General features: G+C 43.4%; 1 protein-coding gene across 2 annotated transcripts in view; it reads left to right on the top strand.

Moving 5' to 3' along the window:
- wnt3a (wingless-type MMTV integration site family, member 3A) overlaps positions 1 to 20,195 on the top strand; it is a 61,962-nt gene that overhangs the window by 25,677 nt on the left and 16,090 nt on the right. The gene's annotated exons all lie outside the window — the stretch shown is intronic.

Here is a 20,195-nt window from a genome sequence, read left to right as displayed (position 1 = left end):
ATTTCATTAGTGATTTGATTTGATTTATTATTGTCACATGTATTAACATACCGTGAAAAGTATTCTTTCTTGTGCGCTATACAAACAAAGCATACCGTTCATAGAGAAGGAAACAAGGGAGTACAGAATGTAATGTTACAGTCATAGCTAGGATGGAGAGAAAGAACAACTTAATGCAAGATAAGTCCATTCAAAAGTCTGATGGCAGCAGGGAAGAAGCTGTTCTTGAGTCGATTGGTACATGACCTCAGACTTTTGCATCTTTTTCCCGACGGAAGAAGGCAGAAGAGAGAATGTCTGGAGTGACTGGGGTCCTTAATCATGCTGGCTGCTTTGCCGAGGCAGCGAGAACTGTAGACAGAGTCAATGATGGGAGGCTGTTTTGTGTGATGGATTGGGTTACATTTACATCCTTTTGTAGTTCTTTGCAGTCTTGGGCACAGCAGGAGCCATACCAAGCTGCGATGCAACCAGAAACAATGCTTTCTGTGGTGGCTAACTGATCTTTTTCAGCCATTAACGCAGTAATTTATACTTAATGGACGTGACAGGGATCTTGCCTATTGGCTGGAGAGCTGACCAGGCACAGTCCCACATTGTCTCTTTTCGAGAACGCCTGCCAGTGCACTAACTGGGCAGTGGCAGACATACCCCAGGATCAAGGACGCTGGGGGTGGACGTCCTGCCGGGTAATAAGAAGCTGGCAGTTCTTCTGCTTGGCTGTGCCATCAGGGAGGCAGTGGCTGCTACATGTAGTTTGCCCACCCGAAGCCTAGGATTGGCAAGGACAAGTGTGCAATGATGGGGTCGTGGGATGTTGGTCACTTGGGAGGAGAATCAGCAGGAAAGTGAAGGGACAGTCATTGGCTCAATCAGTCACTGAGTACCTTAGAACAAGGGAATTTTGCCAGAAGCCTGCAAGCAACCCCAACAGGATTGGCATTTTTTTGCTTCCCGTGTGATCAGTCCCCTGACCATCACTGGGTGAATACTGGTTGCGTTAGGATGAGATCCTTAATTGGCCATTAATTGTCCTCTTAAGGGACACAATTAGCTTCAAAGTGGGAAGGCTGCACACAAGGCTTCCCACCATGGATTTAATTGGCGCAGTGGTGGGAAAGCATTGGGGTTCCCATGTACCACGTTCCACCCGATTAAATACCCCACAACACCATACTCGTCACCAGGGAGTGGCTGCAATGACATGCTCGGGAAGCCTAAGCAGTATCATTTAAAACCAGCAACTTCATTCAATCTCTCATTTGGTTTGTAGCTCAAGCCCCTCTGTGAAGTTACCATCTTAATTTCCAGGTTCCTGACCCAGGGATGAGTTTGCACGCCAAGGGAAAATTGTAATATATTTTCATGGTAGGAGATTGCCGCAGTAATTGCTATAATTGGCCACCCCTGCTACAAGGGACTGGCCATCGATATTGGGAGATGGAAAAATGTTGCAGAGCCTACCATGGGATCCTTTGATTTGATTTGATTTACTATTGTCACATGTGTTAACATACAATGAAAAGTATTGTTTCTTGCGCTACACAGACGCTAAGCTGGTTAGAAGGTGCTTTATATGCTTCTTCTATCTGCCTTATTGTAAATCATGGCTTCTTGGAAAGACCATTGGAGATTGAGATGTCAAGTTATGATTAGCAATGCTCAACTGAAGGCGAGGCAGAGAGAGAGTGTGTGTGTGTGAAAGTTTAGCATTCACTCCCTCAGAAGAATAGTGGCTCAGTCGATAGCTTCAAAACTTGAGTGGATACATTCCTATTGGGGAATGAGATTAAGAGATATTTGTCAATGGTGGGTAAACTGAGCTAAGGAAGGAGTCAAACTGTGATCTAAAGAATGGTTCCCAACAGGTATGCAGTGGCACACTGATGTGCCATGAAGAACTCCCCCTCCCCGCAGTGTACCTGCAGAAAACAAATTAAAATGATTTAAAATTAACCTAAGTAAACTAAAACTGACCTTTGTCTCAAGCTGTGCGGTCAGCATTTCCGTGACCCAAGAAAGTGCAAATTATACACAGACAACTACTGAAGGCTTGAATTGAACCTGATCCCTTGGTGCTGTGTATCAGCAGTGCTAACAACTGTATCACCATGCCACCATGACACATAAAATGTTGCGAAGGACTAATCTATTTGAATGGTAGAACAGGTCTGAGGGGCAGAATTGCTTGTTCCATTAACAATGAAGTCCCATGGTTGGAGCCAACAAGTGGAGCTAATCCCACTTTGGCCAGCGATGGACCAGAGATGGCACATTATTGGTGGTGACAAGTCAGAGGCTATTGCCAGGGTCATCATCTAATTAAGGATGGCGGCCCGTCGCCAACAGCTGCTGGCCCAATCACAGCATCGGCAGCTCAGCTGCCTCAGTGACGCCACTACTAGCAGTGACCATTGCGGAAGCTGCCTCAATGGTAGACCACCTCGTGGAGAGGCAGAAATGTTGAGGCAAGCAGGCCCTAGTGATTGGGAGGGAGGTTCATGGAGCACCGAGGGCACTGTTGATTTGAGGGAAATGGAGTGCCCATAAAGGAAGCCCTTCCACCTGAAACCTGCTAGGAGGTCAGCAGAGTTTACCTGGGAAGGGGGCATAATACAGTTCCACCTCTAAACAAGTCACCAAAAGCCTGGACAAAGCAGCCATATCATCATAAAATCATGGCCCAACAGATCTGCATGACTCTCCAACAGAGCTCCCAACCAGGCCCCTTTCCCATAACCCCACTTATTTATCCTACTAATCCCCCTAACTTGTACACTTTGGGACACTAAGGGGAAATTAAGCCTGGCCAATCCACCTAACCTGCTCAGCTTCAGACTTGTTTCTCTGTTTGGCCCAACATTATTCAAAATGATGTGTCACTTGGATAGGAACCTGGAGATGATGTTGTTCCTCTCTTGTTGCGACACATCTTACTCGGGTAGAAATATTACAAGGCACGATTGAAAGGAGGGCTGACCAAGTTTCTCTGTGGTTTTGGGCCAGTGGTTGTGTTTCAACCGCCAAAATCAGATTAACTGATCATTTGTCTGTCTGCTGGATTTTGTTCTGTGTACATTTGCAGCTACACGTACTTACAAAACAATAGTAATTGCACTTCATAAAAATCCATTGGCTGTGAAGTGCTTTGGGACATCCTGAGGCATTGAAAGGTGCTGTATAAATACAAATCTACTTGCTAATGCTTTGTTTATATACATCACTAATGACTTTGCAATATATCTGTAATGTTGGCTGGTACATTTTAATGTTTACATTTTCTTAACACATACAAAAAAATTATAAACTATAATTTAATATCTTCATTGATCTGACTTGATAGAGTGGCTATTGATGTTATGGCAGTACTTTAAACTGAAGTTATAAAGTTTAATTGTCAGTGTTACAAATAGGCTCACATTAACACTGTAATGAAGTTATTGTGAAAGTCACCTAGTTGCCACACTCAGCACCTGTTCGGATATACTGAGGGAGAATTTAGCATGGCCATGCTGCCCCCCCTACAGTATGCACCCAACCAGCATGTCTTTTGGACTGTGGGAGGAAACAAATACTAGATATACCATTAAAAGTATGAGCAAGATTCTAGTTCTGGTTCCCAAGCAAGAAACTAGGGGCAGCAAGTTGGCACAATGGTTAGCACTACTGCTTCACAGCACCAGGGACCCAAGTTCAATTCCACCCTTGGGTGACTGTCTGTGTGGAGATTGCACTTTCTCCTCATGCCTGCATGGATTTCCTCCAGGTGTTCCAGTTTCCTCCCACAGTCCAAAGGTGTGCAAGTTAGGTTGATTGGCCATGCTAAATTGCCCCTAGTGTCCCAAGACATATAGTTTAGGGGGATTATCACAGTAAATACGTGGGGATTAGAGCTGGGTGGGATTGTTGTCGGTGCAAGCTTGATGGGCCAAATGGCTTCCTTCTACACTGTTGGGATTCTCCCTCAGTGTACCTGAACAGGTGCCAGATTGTGGTGACTTGGAGATTTTCACAGTAACTTCATTGCAGTGTTAATGTAAGTCTACTTGTGACACTAGTAATTAAACTTTAAAGTTTTTATGTGCAGTTGCCATATTCTACCATTGATGCATTACTAATAAACTAATAGTTTATTTTGATTTTGCTGTGTTACTGCATATTTTCCAGTTTAATGTTTTACTGTGTACGTGAACCAGGAATTGTTGGTATACGTTATTGTTTATCCTACTGATAATTTTAGAGTTGGTTCATTCCTGGTACTTGCAATCCCAAACATCCTATTCGATTGACAAGCATGACCCATGACCAGAACATCTTTAACTCACTCCCTGTTTAAAGTGTTGTTTTCCCAGTGTGACAGTAACCAGTCAGGCTAGGATAAATTCCAGGTTCGGTCCCTGCATGGAAAAGTGTATTTGAATTGGCAGATATTTTATGAAACTTTTGCTACGAGTCCTTGATTGGTTAGAGCCTATTGCAGCTGGAAACTTGTGGATAGAGCCATGCAAATTTCTATTAGTGGCCCACAGATAGTGTTCAGTCAGAGGTATCAGTGTTTAAAACTTTCTATCCAGGAAAGTAGCCAGCATGTGGCAGCCTTCCATCTATGAGATGATGAACACAAAGCAAACAAATTGATTTCTAGTGGGGTGTCTTCACATTTTTTTATGATGGTGGAAGAGACCAATCCTTGAATGGCAGTTTTTGCCATAACTGCCACACTTGAGGCTACCAGATATCAGTGGGGGTTGTTGCTTTCAGCAGTTGCATCTGTTGCCAAGTTGTCAGGTGAAGAAGAGGTAAACCTCGAAAGCTTGTGAGTTTACTATTAAATAAATCAGTTGGACTTAAACTTGGTGTTGTCAGACTTCTTACTGTGTTTACTCCAGTCCAATGCCGGCATCTCCACATCATGACTACTATTGACACCACAAACTGGGGGCACTCCAGTGAGATCTATGATAGTAAGCTAGAGGTTACCTAAGCTTCTCATATAGTTGGTGTATGAAGATCATTTCCACAGTAGATCTTCTGGCACAGAAACGAAACTGTTTCCAGGTACACACGGTCTGCAGGTCGATGGAGTCTCTTTTCCAGTATGAACCTAGCAAAGGCCTTTTCTGTTACGCTAAGCAATGAGGTGCAACTGTAGTTGTTGTAGGCTCCTCTGTCACATTTGTTTTTGTATAATATGAGTATTTTTGCATCATGCATTTCCTGTGGAATAGTTTGGACTTCTTGTGCTGAAGCAGTATTTATTTGTGCAGTATCTCCCTATCTTTTTCACAACTGTGTTGGCTATTTTCAGGTAGTGCTTTTGGGTTTATGTTGTGTCCCACGTAGACTTTTTTTTGCCTCAATGGCATGTGTTACCTCAGCTGAACAGCTCTCAAACCAGTCCTTATTGTGAGGTCTGCCTTTCCCAAATGATTCTTCCCCTGCTTCAGGGTTTAGTGACTTCAGTTTCAGCATTTTCTACTGAACCTTTAATCATTAGCCGTTGTTCTAGCAATAGTGCAAAATGATGGCATTTGGCATCATTACTTTTGCAAGGAATGTCAATGAGTTCCTTGAATGAGAATAGTTTCAGGGATGCACCTTTTACTCTGCTGCTGACAAGCATGTGAACGGTGTTTCTAGGCTGTGATAAGTATGAATATGGAGAACATTGGGTAGATCCCATGATGACCAGGTCTAATTGGTGCCAGTGTTCAGAGCTTGGGGTGACGCCTTATTGTTATACTATCATGATACCAATATTCTTAGTGTTAATGAGAGGTGACATAATTGAATCATAAAAATGCTGAGGGGGCTTGATGGTGTAGGTGCTGAGATTGGGTTCCCTAGTTGGGGAATCTACAACAGAAGGTTCACAGTTTCATGGAATTGTAGAAGACCAGCCGTGATCGTACTGAATGGTGAAACAAGGTTAGAGGCCCAAAAAGCCCCCACCTGCTCCTGTTTCCTTTTGTATTCATTATGGTCATAATGTTCTGGCAGCTACTGGTGATGGTGGATTCACTTAGGGCATAAAGCTCAAGAAGACATTGTCTGTTATCATTGATTAATTTAATCCTCATGAAATTAGCATTGATTGTCATTTTAAAAACCCATCATGAAGCCCACATTGTCAAAGGAGGAATTTTGGAGGTGCAGACGTGCCTGGTATCTACGTCTCTCTTTAGACCTCACTGGCTAGAATCCAGAGGAAAGACAAATTTCTGTGGGCAGTACTTTATGGCTGTGCTTGCCCCAAGACAAGAAAATCCTGCCTGAGGTCAACAGACTTTTGCATGGAACCTCCCCTGCCCAGTAGAATTCCCGTGGTGGGCTGGACAGGAAAATTCCTATTTGTCAGTGCCTAGTTGGTTAGGGTAACAGGATGCTATCTGAAATGGAACATTTGAGCTATAAGAAGAGATTAGATAGGCTTGGATTGTTTACTTTAGAGCAGAGAAGGCTGAGGGGGGACATGATTAACGTGTATAAGATTATGAGGGGTATGGAGAGGGTGAGTAGGGAGCAGCTGTTCCCCTTAGTTGGAAGGTCAATCAGGAAGGGACATTGTTCTCGGGTAAGGGTCAGGAGATTCAGAGGGGATTTGAGAAAATCCTTTCTACTCAGAGGTTTGTGGGAATCAGGAATGCACAGCCCATGAAGGTAGTCGAAGCTGGAAACCTTACAACCTTTAAAAAATATTTGGATGAGCACTTGAAACATGATAATATTCAAGGACACGTAACAAGTGCAGGAAAATGGGATTAGCGCACCTTTAGTGGTAGTTATTGCCAGTGCAGACTCAATGAGTCAAAGGATCTTTTCTGCACTCTACGGTGGCAATTCTCCCAAAAAAGTTCTAAGTGTTAAGTTTATGTTTATTGTTTTTTCAGTGAAACTTCAGACTCGAATCTCCCACACTCTGTGAGAGGTCACAGAGGTCACAATCGTGAATCTCATTAAAAGCTCGGGGCCTATTCACACCGGAGTCTGACAGTTCCAGAACTCTGCACATGCGCAGTGGCCCCGATCCGTCAGCCGGCACTTTGCTGGCCACTCGATCACTGGCCAGCCCCGGGATCCCTGCAGTGCAGTGCCCCCAGCCCCCCACCACAGCCTGATCACGGTCTCCCTGTCAATTCCCAGGCCAGCACCGACCTCCACCCACCCCCCCCCACCCCATTCCAGACTGCTCAATCTCCAGTCACCGCCCCCCCCGCATCCCCTCCACCTCCGCCCCGCCCCCCACCCCACCCACCTCCCAGCAGTGATGTTCTTCCCCACACCCCACCACCCTGGCAGAACTCCTCTCCCACAGGAGGCAGACCCTCTGGGAGGTAGATCCACACCCCCAGCCCCGCCCACTCCAATCAACGGCCTCATTCCAGCCCTGACTAATCGCCACGCAGGAGGGACCACCCTCTTCTACCTCGCCTGATTTCCAGAGGTGGGCGAATCCTGTGAATCAGTGCACATGCATATCTCCCGACCTAACACGCCAAAACATTAGCAGGTCAGAATGGGAGAACTATCCCCTATGACTCTATGGGGGGAGTTTTACTGACCCGCCAACTACAGAAATCAGAGCAGGTGAGGGCTGGAGCATGGGAAGGTCTGTTGACCTTGAGTGGGATTTTACATTTTCAGGAAAATTCTGCCCCGTGATTCTAATTGGGAAAGCACAGCGAATGTTCCCATCCAATGAATGAATTGAAAAAGGTCAGTACTGTGCTCTAATTCTCCTATGCTACTGATGTATTTCAATGCTAATATTTAAAGGTAATTTCTGAATTAACTGTGTTCTTGTTTCTCTGTTTGTACATTTCTGAATACTTCATCATAGCATACTGGCAACATGCCAATACTAGTTTTAACTCGCAAATGAATTATTGCTAAATTACAGGTAAATTTTCTTATTGCTGTGTTCTTGACTATATATTTATATTTGTTAATGTGCTTTGATGTTGGTGTGTGGCTTTTTGCCATGTTTGAGGGATCTTTGATTATGAAGTTAGTTATACTTTATAATAAAATGGTGATATGTCATTTTCAAGAGAAACACATGTAATGAAGGATATTTATGTATTTGCAGTGTGTGGCCTTCCTGCCCATTCCCAGAGCTGTCTCCTATTTTATGGTGCCCCATTTCCCCTCCACCGATGTTTTACCCATGTGGCAGGGGTAGCCCAGCAGGTTTTACTGTGCAGGCTGGTGTCGGACAATGTGGGGAGATCTTTTTGGTGGTTCTCCTGTACCCATTGGACCCCTGAGGTTATACCTTGTTTTCCTTCAAAAATATACTCCATTCATAAATCTGTGAGAACATTACAGACATTCCAAAATTGCCATCACACGAAAAGCAATAACATTCAGGTTCTTTACATTCATCAAGTAACATGCTGTAATGCTTCAATAAGTAAAGAAAACTTTCAGACGTTTTACAATGGTTTTAAAAAAGTTGCAAAGTTATTTTAAAGGTCGGCTATAGAAAAAATTGCATTCCAAGGTGCTACAGTACAACCGAGATGCATGAAATATTCACCGTATGCATTCTGTGAGTCATTCAGACCGAAGGGGTTCTGCTCCCCTTGGTTCACTGTGCTTGAAAGATCTTAAACAGTGACTTTCCCCATTGCACCTCTGCAGCAGCTGCCCCAAGCTCTAGTGCATCCCTCAGCATATAGTCCTGGGCTTTGGAAAGTGCCAGGCTGCAACACTCGGTCAAGGGCTGCTTTGGAAGACCAAGTTTCAGGCAGAGCAAAGAGCGCCTTTCACCAAGTTGATAATCTTCCAACAACATTTGATGTTTGTCTCGGAGCGTGTCCCTGGGAACAGCCTGCAGAGCACAGAGTCCTGCGCCACAGAGCTGTTCGGGATGAACTTCAAAAAAATCACCTTGTCTCTTTCCTCACCTTCTTTGCAAATGTCAGACCCTTCGCTGCTAATCTCTCCCCCTACCCCTTTCCCACTACAGCCTCTCAAGTCTGGCTTCCAGCACTTCATTCCTCCTCACTATGGTCAGCCTGTCAGCTTCCATCGGTAATTAACTTGAAGTCCAGTTCCATAACCTCTTGTTTAGATGTGCTCTGTAATCCAGCAGTGACCACCCCTCAAACCCAAAGTTGCTGGGACTATAGAGCTACCAGCCAATTGGATTGGCCAACAACTCTCTAAGGCAAGACTTCCTCCTCAGTCTCACCCTGAGACAATTAACACTGCTCCCAGTGTATTTACAGGGCACCCACTTTCTGATGGGCAGATTCCCTACTTTTTATTGGGGAGTGGGGAAGGTGAAACAAAGGACATGGTGCACTATGAAATCCAACCCCTCGTATTTCTTTCTACTCATGAATATGAATAAATGAACAGAAAAAATCAGATTTACAAATTAGGAGGAGAGCCCCTTAAAGGGGCACCTTAACAAAAAACAAATCTCAAAGAAAACAGATGAGAATTAAAGTAAAATGTCATTATCTGCCCAAGTGAAACCCAAAAGCAATGCCTTCCACTTGCAAATAATTAAAATAGTTGTGATACAATTACCAATATCAAATAAATTTTAGTTTGCAGTGATATTCAAATCTCAAAATTAACAGAGGTAGCTGCGGGAATGCTGTTCAATAAATCTTGTCAAATTGTGATTGGTGTGAGACAATGAACGCCAACCTAACTCCAATTACCTGTCCTTTACCCCATATCCTTTGTTACCGTTTATTAACAAAAATCTATCAATATCACATTTCAGATTCAAAATTGATCTAGCATTCATTACCATCAGTGGAATAAAGTTCCAAAGTTCTACCAGCTTTTGTGAGTTTCGTAATTTCACTCCTGAAAGGGCCTAACTTTAATTTATAGACAATACTCCTTGGTCCTAGATTCCCCAACCAACGGAAATCATTTCCCTGTATCTACCTCTCTGTTTCCCTTTCAATATCTTGACAGTTTTGATCAAATCATCTCTTAACTTTCTGAACTCCAAGGAATAGAACTGCAGTTTGTAAAATCTCTATTCATAATTCACTCCTGGAGTCCAGGTATCATTTTGGTAAATTTAGGTTACACTCCCTCCTACTGAACTCATGGTACCCAGAAATGCTCTGTAACTGCAGGTGCGGTCTAACCAGGCCACATCATTAAACATTTATTCCACCCCCTTGAATTCTTTTGTCATCTCAATAGGACCAGCTCTCCATTATGTACCTGGGCCCTATCCTGTTTTATGTAGTAGGATAACCAATATCATTACTGTAAATTAACTTAATTAAGAACAGGACATGAGCACACATTGCAAGGCTTGTGCCACCTGGTTACAACTTATATTTACATATGCTGTCTGACTTTTGACCCCTAGATCAGATGATGCCATGAAGTCCAGAGTGTACTGTTTTACATCTAATACTTGAACTCACTACCACAATCATCTGAATATCATGACAGGCCCCTCCAGTCTCTTTGGGCTCTCACTATTTCCAGCTTTTTTATCATTTAGAATATATTCCATGCTTTCCTTTTAGGTTCATAGTAGATGATTTCACATTTTCTTACATTGAAATCCCTTTGCCAGAGTTTGCCTAGTCACTTTGTCTATTAATACCTCTTCATAATTCTATGCTTCTATCTACACGATTTAAGGTACTATTTTGTGCCATTGGCAAACTTGGATATGTGGCATCAACTAAATCATCAAATTGGTGTGGTGAACAGCTGAGATCAGCACAACACTTTCTGTCAGCACTTTTTTTTAATCTGCCACCTGAGTGAACATGCCAAAATTCTGCCTCTTCTTTCTTTCTATGAGCCATCCAAACTCAGGAGATCTTTTCTAACTTCCCATCTTACCACAAACTGGCAAACAGCAGATCACGTGCATTTTTATAGAATCTGGCTAATTTTCATTGCAATGAATTGGACAATGAATCTCAATGTGTTAGGGTGGTCTTATTAATTTGTTTGCAAGAGGTAAGTTCTACAGCCCCGACTTACAGGGGTTGCGCAGAGAAATTGTGGTTTGCTTATTTCCATGTTATCTCTCTTTAAAAATATTAATCAGTAGGTATTTCAGAAGATTGACGTATCTAATGTGGAGTTTATGTCAAATTAACAGTGTTCGTAAAATAAAGGATTTTCTGGGTTATGCTACAATATGATTCGATTTTGCACAATAACAATAAACTGATTTTTAAAGGCTGGTGAATTCACTTATGAGCAAAACCTAAATCAAATTCTAAAATTTTTAGAGAAACTCTATCTAAATAAAACCTCTGACAAGCCACAGATGTGGCTACAGCCATATACACTAATATTATTTAAATACAAAATATGCATGTATTCTCAAAATACAAGCCTGTGTATTTTTTTTAAAAAAAAGGATTTCTATTTATATAATGTCTTTCAGTTCAAGATAAGGGACAGAACCTTTAGGGGCGATGTTACCCAGAGGTTGGTGATGGTCTGGAATGTGCTGCCTGGGAGGATGGTAGAAGCACTTTGCCTCACATCCTTTAAAAAGGATAAGCACTTGGCACAATATAACATTCAAGGCTATGTGTCGAGTATTGGTAAATGGGAATAGGTGGGAAGCCAGGTGTTTCACGATGGGCTGAAGTGCCTCTCCTGCACTGTATGATTCTATGACTCTAGGATCTCAGAACATTCCAAGTGGTTTACAGTCACTGAACTGCTTCTGAAGTATAGTCATCATTGCAATGCAGCAAATGCGACAGCCAGCCAATATTGCAATATGTTGGTCTCACAAGTAGCAATGAGGTAGTGAGATAATCTGATGTTTAGTGATGTTACTTGAGTGATTAAATATTAGCCAGGGCATCAGGTGCAGCTTTCCCCGCCCTTCTTCAAAAGAGAGCCATGGGAACTTTAACGGCTCCTTGAGAGGGCAAACCTGGCTCAACCTTTCATCTATAAGACAGCACCTCTGACCTTGTGCAACTTTCCTTCAGTCATGCAGTGAAGTGTCAACCTAGATTTTTGTGGTCATCGAAATGTTCCAATTTAGAAACAAATGCTACCATGGAGCCACAATTATTTAATAAATATCAGCTCTACAGGACGAATGTGAACACACTGGAGAGAGTGCCGGGCGGGTTTACAAGAATGGTTCCACGGATGAGAAACTTCAGTTATGAGAATGGATTGTAGAGATTTGGACTATTCTCTATGGAGAGAAGAAGGCTAAGGGGAGATTTGATAGAGATGTCATGAGGGGGCTGGACGGAGTAGATGGGAGGGAACTGTTCCTGCTCGTGAAAGGATCAAGAATGAGAAAGCACAGATTTAAACTGATTTGCAAAAGAAGGAATATGATGTGTGAAAAAGTATTTTCACAGAATGAGTTATTTGGGTCTGGAATGCACTGCCTGGAAGTGTGGTAGAGGCAGGTTCAGTCGAGGCATTCAAGAGAGCAGTAGGTTATTATTGGAATAGGAACAATGTGCAGCAGTATGGGGAAAAGTCAGGGAAATGACATTAAATCATGATGCTCATTTAGAGAACTGTTGCAGACGGGTCTAAAGGCCTCATTCTGCATCATAAGAATTCTGTGAGCCTGTGAATTGCCATTCAATAATCAAGAACAAGGTGGCACAGTGACACAGTGGTTAGCATTGCTGCCCCACAGCACCAGGGACAAGGGTTCAATTCCGGCCTTGGATGACTGCGTGGAGTTTGCACATCCTCTCCGTGTCTGTGTGGGTTTTCTCCGGGTGCTCCGGTTTCCTCCCGCAGTCTGAATATGTGCTGGTTAGGTGGATTGGCCGCGCTAAATTGCCTCGTGGGTCAGGGGATCTAGCAAGATTAAATACGTGGGGTTACGGGGATAGGGCCAGGGTGGGATTGTGGCCAGTGCAGACTTGATGGGCTGAATGGTCTCTTTCTGCACTGTAGGATTCTATGATTCTATGTAAGTAAAGTAATTGCAATAATCAGAAAAAGTCTGTTTTTAGTCCTGGCATTTTGCCAACATATAGGTGAATGTTCTCATGCATATATCGCGTTAATATGAATATTGAAATCAAATGCAAAAAAAACACATTTGGATCTTAATTATTCACACATGGCCTAATGTATAGGACAACATGGATGTACAGCAGGCCCAGTTTAGCATTGGCCGTGCTAAATTCTCCCTCAGTGTACCCAAACAGGCGCCGGAGTGTGGCTACTAGGGAAATTTCACAGTGACTTCATTTCCATGTTAATGTAAACCTTATTTGTGACTAATAAACACAAACAACAAATAACTTGGGCAGGGAGGGACCAGGAATGTCGGGGAAGGAGTCTAAGGGAATAGGTAGACAGAGGAAGACGAAAGGCAGTCTGTGGGGAGTACAGTTGGGATACACATTGAATGATTAAGAATAAGGAGGGACCAGGAGTGAATAGAAGAGTTGGTGAGTGGAGGATTAAGTATAGGTGATAAGGAGACTGAAAAGTCAATGAGAATGGGAGTGATTGATAAATGCAGTGACAGCAATGATAGACAAGAATTACAGACTGAGGGTCAAGAGAGATACAGAAACTGAATATCCCTTTACTGGGAAAAGGATAGACACTCCTGGATTGCTTATTCTTCTCTTCTAACTCCGAAACCACTTGTAACATTTTTCTCAGCCTGAATATTGGCCAATCCACTGAGCATTAAATGATGGTGTACCATTATCCTGACCACAAATGAGCACTGAGAACCCAGTGTAGCAGGTGACTGTGTGTAATGTGGGCTGCAAGTGTGTAACCTGACCCTTTGCGGGAACCTTCACCTACATAGGAACTTAGATCAAAGAAAACAGCAATATAATAAGCAGCGGGAACAGGGAGCGAGAGAGACTGTTTGTCTGCACTGACGTGTGGAGTCTCATGGATTTCTGATTTTTATGAGGTTTTTCAACAATTGCCTGAAATGATATAGACATTTTACCATGTTTGACATTGACAACTTGCAAGACAATTACAGGCCAGGATAAATCCAGAATGAAACATGCTTTACATTGGCCCATTAAACACCACCAAATCAAATGCATCACAGGTTAGATACAAAGTAAAGATCCCTTTACCTTAGCTCAACTTTAATTCAGAGCAGGAGTGGGGTGAGTGCCAAACACTCTTGGTGGCCAGGATATATTACCCCACAAGCCTCACTGCGTACAGATTTTGCACTGGGAAGAGTACAAGAGAGAGGAGGTAGGGGCAGGAGGAGAAGATTTGGTGAATTGGATGAGAGAGGGCTGCCAGTATTCTCAAGCTGAGGGCAACACAGGTACATCCACTTATATTGTCTATCCTCCTATTTCCTTGCAAAATTTCCTTGGTAATTGACCACTTTAAGCATTAAGAATCATAGAATCTCTACAGTGCAGAAGGAGGTCAATTGGCCCATCGAGAATGCAACAACAACAATCCCACCCAGGTCCTATCTCTGTAACCCCACATTTTTTATCGTATTAGGCCCCCTGACACTAAGGGCAACTTAGCATACCCAATCAACCTAATCCGCACATCTCTGCAGTGGTTTGGATTTTAGCCTTTGCATGAGGTTTGCTGATATTTTGAGCTGAGTTCAATTTGGACCCGGGTTCATTTCTGGCCATGGGTAACTGTGGAGTTTGTATGTTCTCCCTGTGTCGTTGTGGGTTTCCTCCAGGTGCTCTGGTTTCCTCCCAAAGGTGAATGGATGACATTGTTTGGCAATGCTAAACTGACCCTTAGTGTCAGGGGATTAGCAGGGTAAATACGAGAGGTTACAGGGATAGGATCTGGTGGGATTGTTGTCTGTGCAGGCTCAATGGGCCAAATGGCCTCCTTCTGCACTGTAGAGATTCTATGGTTCCAAGTTTTACAAATTGCCATGGTAACATCTGGGTTGCTATCCACAATTGAGGGGTTACCGTACCTGTATTATTAGTGAAAGGAGAGACTCTTGTTGTATAAGTGTTTATGTATTTATGTATTGTCTTTTACATTCCCAGCATGTCTTAAAGTGCTTCATCGCTAATGAATAAACTTTCTAAGCGCGGTTGTATGGAAACATGATGGGCAGTTTGCTCATAGCAAGGTCCATGATTTTACTACTGAGCTAAATTAGAGCTGGATGGAAATCACTGGGCGAGATTTTCACTTACTCAATACCCCTCCATTTGCAGAGTTAAAAATCGGCCCATTGCCTCTGGTCTGGAATGGTTCTATGCCGGAATGTTGATGTTTTAGATAGTTGATGGCCTGGTTGGTTTTTACAAATTCTACTGTCACTTTTTTCAAAAGAAGGACATCCTCAATGCGCCAGCCTTTGCACAGTGGTAGCGTTCTGTCCTCAGAGTTAGAAGATTATTGATTTGACTTCCATTCCAGTCTTAAACCTATCATTCATCTACCCTCTTGTGGTTGTAAAAATTTCTCAGAACTATTCAAAGAGGAGCAGGGGAATTCTACTGGTATACCGACCAATATTTATCCATTAACCATCAATGCCAATGTGGTTTATCTGACCATATCACCTTGGTGTTTTTGGGCCATGGGCCATAAGTTTGCTGCTGTGTTTCTTATATTACAATGGCAATTATACACCTCAAACTTTATTGGCACATCAGTACATTTTGAATAGGTGAAAGCTACTATTCAAATGCAAGGCCCTTATTTTCCTTTGCTTTAAGATTTCTTAGTTTTGCAGAGAAGCATGTCCAAATGTATCAACAATTTTGTCCCCTCAACTTTTTAGAATTTTACCTCCCTTGGATTTTTATATTGTTTTTCTTCAATTAAATTCCGTGAATCTTGTGACATTTGTCTTGGCCATTCTTGTTTTTCTTCATTGGGAGTTTCAAAATGAATCTCCCACACCGTGCACTGCAGAGTGCACTAGCATGAATCACATGAAAAATATATAGGTGGGGCCTGTTCCTGCTGGAGAAGATGGCAGAATAGCGCTGAGTGAGCCACTGCGCATGTGCCAATCTGTCAGTGCCAAGATGGCACATGCGCAAAGGCCCACACTGCCGGCTTCCCAATACCTCAACATCGCTGGCTCCTTGAACGTGTCCAAGGCAGCCTCAACCCTCCCACCCCCCAACCTTGGCAGACTCGAACTCCCAATCCACCCTCCGCAGCCAGCAGCCCCAACCACCCCCCCCCAACTCCAGCAGGCCAACCACACCCACCCACCCCAATGGCCAACCCTGATCTTTGGCCTCCCTCCCTCTGTCACCAAGTTTGAGTGCAGAGTGGCAGCAGACTTCCACGCCTTTGGCACTGCCTGATGTCCGATGAGAAGAGCCAAAGTGCCCCTGGGCATTGCCACTTTTTGCCTTGGCCAGTGCCAGGGTCCAGGGGGCTGAGAGGTTAGCGGGCTAGAGATTCTGTCCTAGGCCTGCTAATCAGATACAAATGCGCATTTGAATAAATTATACAGCTCCATGCTGATTTCTGGCACGGAGCTGATGACGTTGGAAATCCAGCAGCTGAGGACGTGCAGGAGCTGTGGCACCCAGCTGGAAGCCCACTAAACAGCCTCTGCTCCAGTCTCCTGGCCCACTGCACTGCTGGGGTCACACAGTGAATCATCCCTCCCCAAGGGGTTATAGGCATAGGGCCTAGGTGGGATTGTTGTTGGTATAGACTCAATGGGCTGAATGGCCTCCTTTGACATTGTAGGGATTCTATGATGCTGTGATTCTTTGAGTTGCTAGCTTGTTCGATGTTCTCAGTCAGCTTTTGCTAGTTTTCTAAATTGGTGTGTAAAGGTTTTGAATAACCAGTCACTGGAATGTTAAATCAGTTTCCTGTGCATTATTTGTTGCAAAATGTGTTGTATGTTACAGCACTGGTCAGCCAGAGGTCTAGTGTTCAACTTTACTTCCAATAATATGTACATAGAGATTAATTTCTCACTATTTGTGCACAATGGAAGAGTTATTGATCAGAAAAAAGGATGACTGCATTTACCATAACCCACATCTTTGAGGCACATCTGAGAAAAAAGCTTATCTACAGTGAATTATTTTGAAGTGCATTTGTTCTGTTGTAGGTGACATGGCAGCCATTTTGTTTACCAGAATGTAAACTGTGCAATGAATGCCCAGTTAATCTTATCGTCTGTGGTGGTGTGGGCTAAGGAAGGAGCATTGGCCAGAACGCTGGCCCTTCAGCTAGTTCTGATTGGTGGCAATGGCAGTGGTGGAAAGGGTGGGGGGAGGGGAGAGGGGGGAATGGAGCAAAGATTAAATTTCATTACATTATCTCTGACATTGACCAAAAATGGCAGATTTGTGCTGATCATCTAATGGGCTCAGTACCCTTACCACAGTAACACCTACAAAAATGCTGCTAATAATTTGGAAGGATTCAAAAACTGGCTGCCTGAAGCACTGCTGTCTCAGGTGATAGGCCTCTTTTTTAATAAGAAAATTAAGGTCCTAGAACCTTGATTACCATTGTTGCTCATAGCTGAATGGAATATGCACTGAAAGGAGATGAGAAAGATAAATTAGGCATTATTGTTGGGAACGCAACTGTATTAATTTGGGCCATACCCATGATTGCAAGCTGGTTGCTGCACCTATCGTTATGTTTCTCTTGTTTAGTGTTAGTAAAGACTTCAATCAGGTCATTGAGGTTGGCCTATTGGAATAGGAACTCCCTGATTAAGGACCCAATCAGAGAGTCTTTTCCTTGAATTGAACTGGGAGTGTCAGTTCCTCTGGCACTCAAAGGGTAGATTGCTGACTGATAGTACTCTGTGTACTGCTGTTGGAATTGTAAATAAAGGGATTTTAGTGATGGGACTTCTGCCTCCAAAGACTTATTACGGTGTTCTGCAGAGGTATTTCCCTCTTGTCTAGAGTAAGGGGGAATTCTGACATATTTACTCCTAAATTGCCAACTTTCTATGGCTGAGGAAATCCTCCCAGAAATGCAGTATGACTCAAGTCCTTGCAGAGGAATCTCTGAAATGATATCTTTTGCCAGCTGAACCAAGAAAAATGTTGGGAATAACGCTAGTAGCTCATCATTGCATTCATCAATCTGACTAAAGCACTTGACTCAGTAAATCACAAGGCTCTGTAGATTGTGCTGTGAAAATTTGGATATTCAAGAGACGTTATCACAATCCAGTGATTGCTTCATGATGATATGATAGTAACAGTCTGGAGTGGGAGATCTGAAATGGACACCTTCAAAATCCAGGTCATAGTCAAGCAAAGCTTTATGACAGCAGTCATATTATTTACAATCTATCTGACAGTGGCTATTCACTTCATCCAAGATCAACTGCCCTCTGGTGTCAGTGTCAAATACTGTCTCAATGGAAAACTCTTTAGCCTCAGTTGTCTCTGTGCCAAAACGAAGCTGACCACTATTGACATCCATGATGTATAGTTTGCAGTTGACTGCAGTGTTATCGCCCATTCAGCACCAGATTTGCAAAGCCACTCTCCATCTCTTCAATTCCGTGTACAGCAAACCCAATCTGTCATGAATGTTGCAGGTTAACCCACACTTTGTTGCCAAATATTCCCTCTTCCATATCTGTTGAAGGAGAGACTCTGGAATATATTGAGTGCTTCCCATATCTTGTCAGCACCCTCTCTCAAAAGGCTACCATTGTTGAAGAGATCCAGCACTATATCAGTTGCATCAGCTTTGTCTTCTACAAAAGATGACAGCGAGTGTTTGACAACAAAGAACTTTGCATGTCAACACAAGTCCGAGTGCACGAGCAGTCATTGGAAATGCAGCCATGTACTGCTGTGAGACCTATGGGTGCAAGAGCATTTGAGAAATTCCATTCAAAAATGCTTCCGCCATTTCCCACAATATGACGTGGAGATGCTGGTGTTGGACAGGGGTAGGGACATAAGACTCACTTACCCTAATGAAGGAGCAGTGCTCCAAAAGCTCATGATTACAAATAAACCCGTTGGACTTTAACCTGGAGTTATAAGATTTCTTACTGATCCTACAATATGTGATGGACTTTTGAAACTCATACAGCTTATAGTGGTTGGCGATACCTTGTCAGTGTGACCCACAAATAGAAAATAGCCTCACCTTGAGTGTGGGCAGGCTGTTCACCTGAGGAGGGGTATCATACCACTCTACTTCTATAGCCTCACTATCTGTACACAGATATTTTATGGCATTGGAACACTGGATAGCAATCACTGTTTTCCCTTAGAGTCATAGAGGTTTACAGCATGGAAACAGGCCCTTCAGCCCAACTTGCCCATGCCACCTTTACTTATGCTAGTTAGTATAGAAGTGCTGAGGCAAATTGTAGAACCGAGAATCATCCTGATATTTTGGACTAAACACCACCAACAAGCAGAGTGTACTCTAACTTTAGAGATGAGGAATTAACTGGAGAAAGTTGGAGGAGGGTGGAAAAAAAGAGTTAAGTGATTGTTCATTGTAGATCATTTTTGTTGAGCTTTAAAGCTCTTGGAGTCGGTCCCAAATACATTGAATTAAATCTGAACAAAGGATCGGAGGAAAGAATGAGATACTCACTTGGTAACAATGGACAGTATTCACTTCAGGTGGCTAGGCAAAGATGATACAGCTGTCAATGTCACAGGTAAAGAATAGAGGTATGTAAAGCAATGCTAAAGAATCCTACTTAAGCATCAAAGAGCAAGGGTGTGTAAGGCAAGATGTCAAGTGCAATGTAATTTGGAGAGCTGGGGAAAGGTATTGATGGGGGAGTTCAAAAAGATGCACATTCAGTGTTACACACCTGGAGATGGGGGTATTTCTAGGGAGGTAAAGAGGGTTCAGCCACTATGTGGAAAACAGGCGAGTGACACTCTTGCCTCCCACGAGGAAAGTCTGCCAAAGTAAAAGCCAATCAGGCAATTAACAGGCCTTTCATGGGATTAGCATCCTGGGATAGGAAGTCCCACTCACAGCAAATGTCAGCCAGTGGCTGGCAACTCTTTAACTCTGTAGGGCCACCAGGGAGGCAGTGGCTGTTGCCAGAATGACACAGACCTGAGGCCCAGGATTGCGGAGTGACCCAGGCCAGAGGCAAGTGATGGCAGGAGTGGTATCAAGTGGTGGGGTTCACTGGGAGGGGACATTGCCAGAAGCTGTCTCCTGGCAATTCTTCTCCTCCTCTTCAATCAAGCACTGTGTGTCTCTGAACAAACCCAATGTCACCCCATGCCCATGCTCCAGCCCAGGAAATGACAAGCAAC

Source organism: Carcharhinus amblyrhynchos, chromosome 8 (assembly GCF_965287045.1).
Source record: "Carcharhinus amblyrhynchos chromosome 8, sCarAmb.v2.hapA, whole genome shotgun sequence".
Classification (NCBI taxonomy): Eukaryota; Metazoa; Chordata; class Chondrichthyes; order Carcharhiniformes; family Carcharhinidae; genus Carcharhinus; species Carcharhinus amblyrhynchos.
This window is presented reverse-complemented; position numbering and strand designations above follow the sequence as displayed.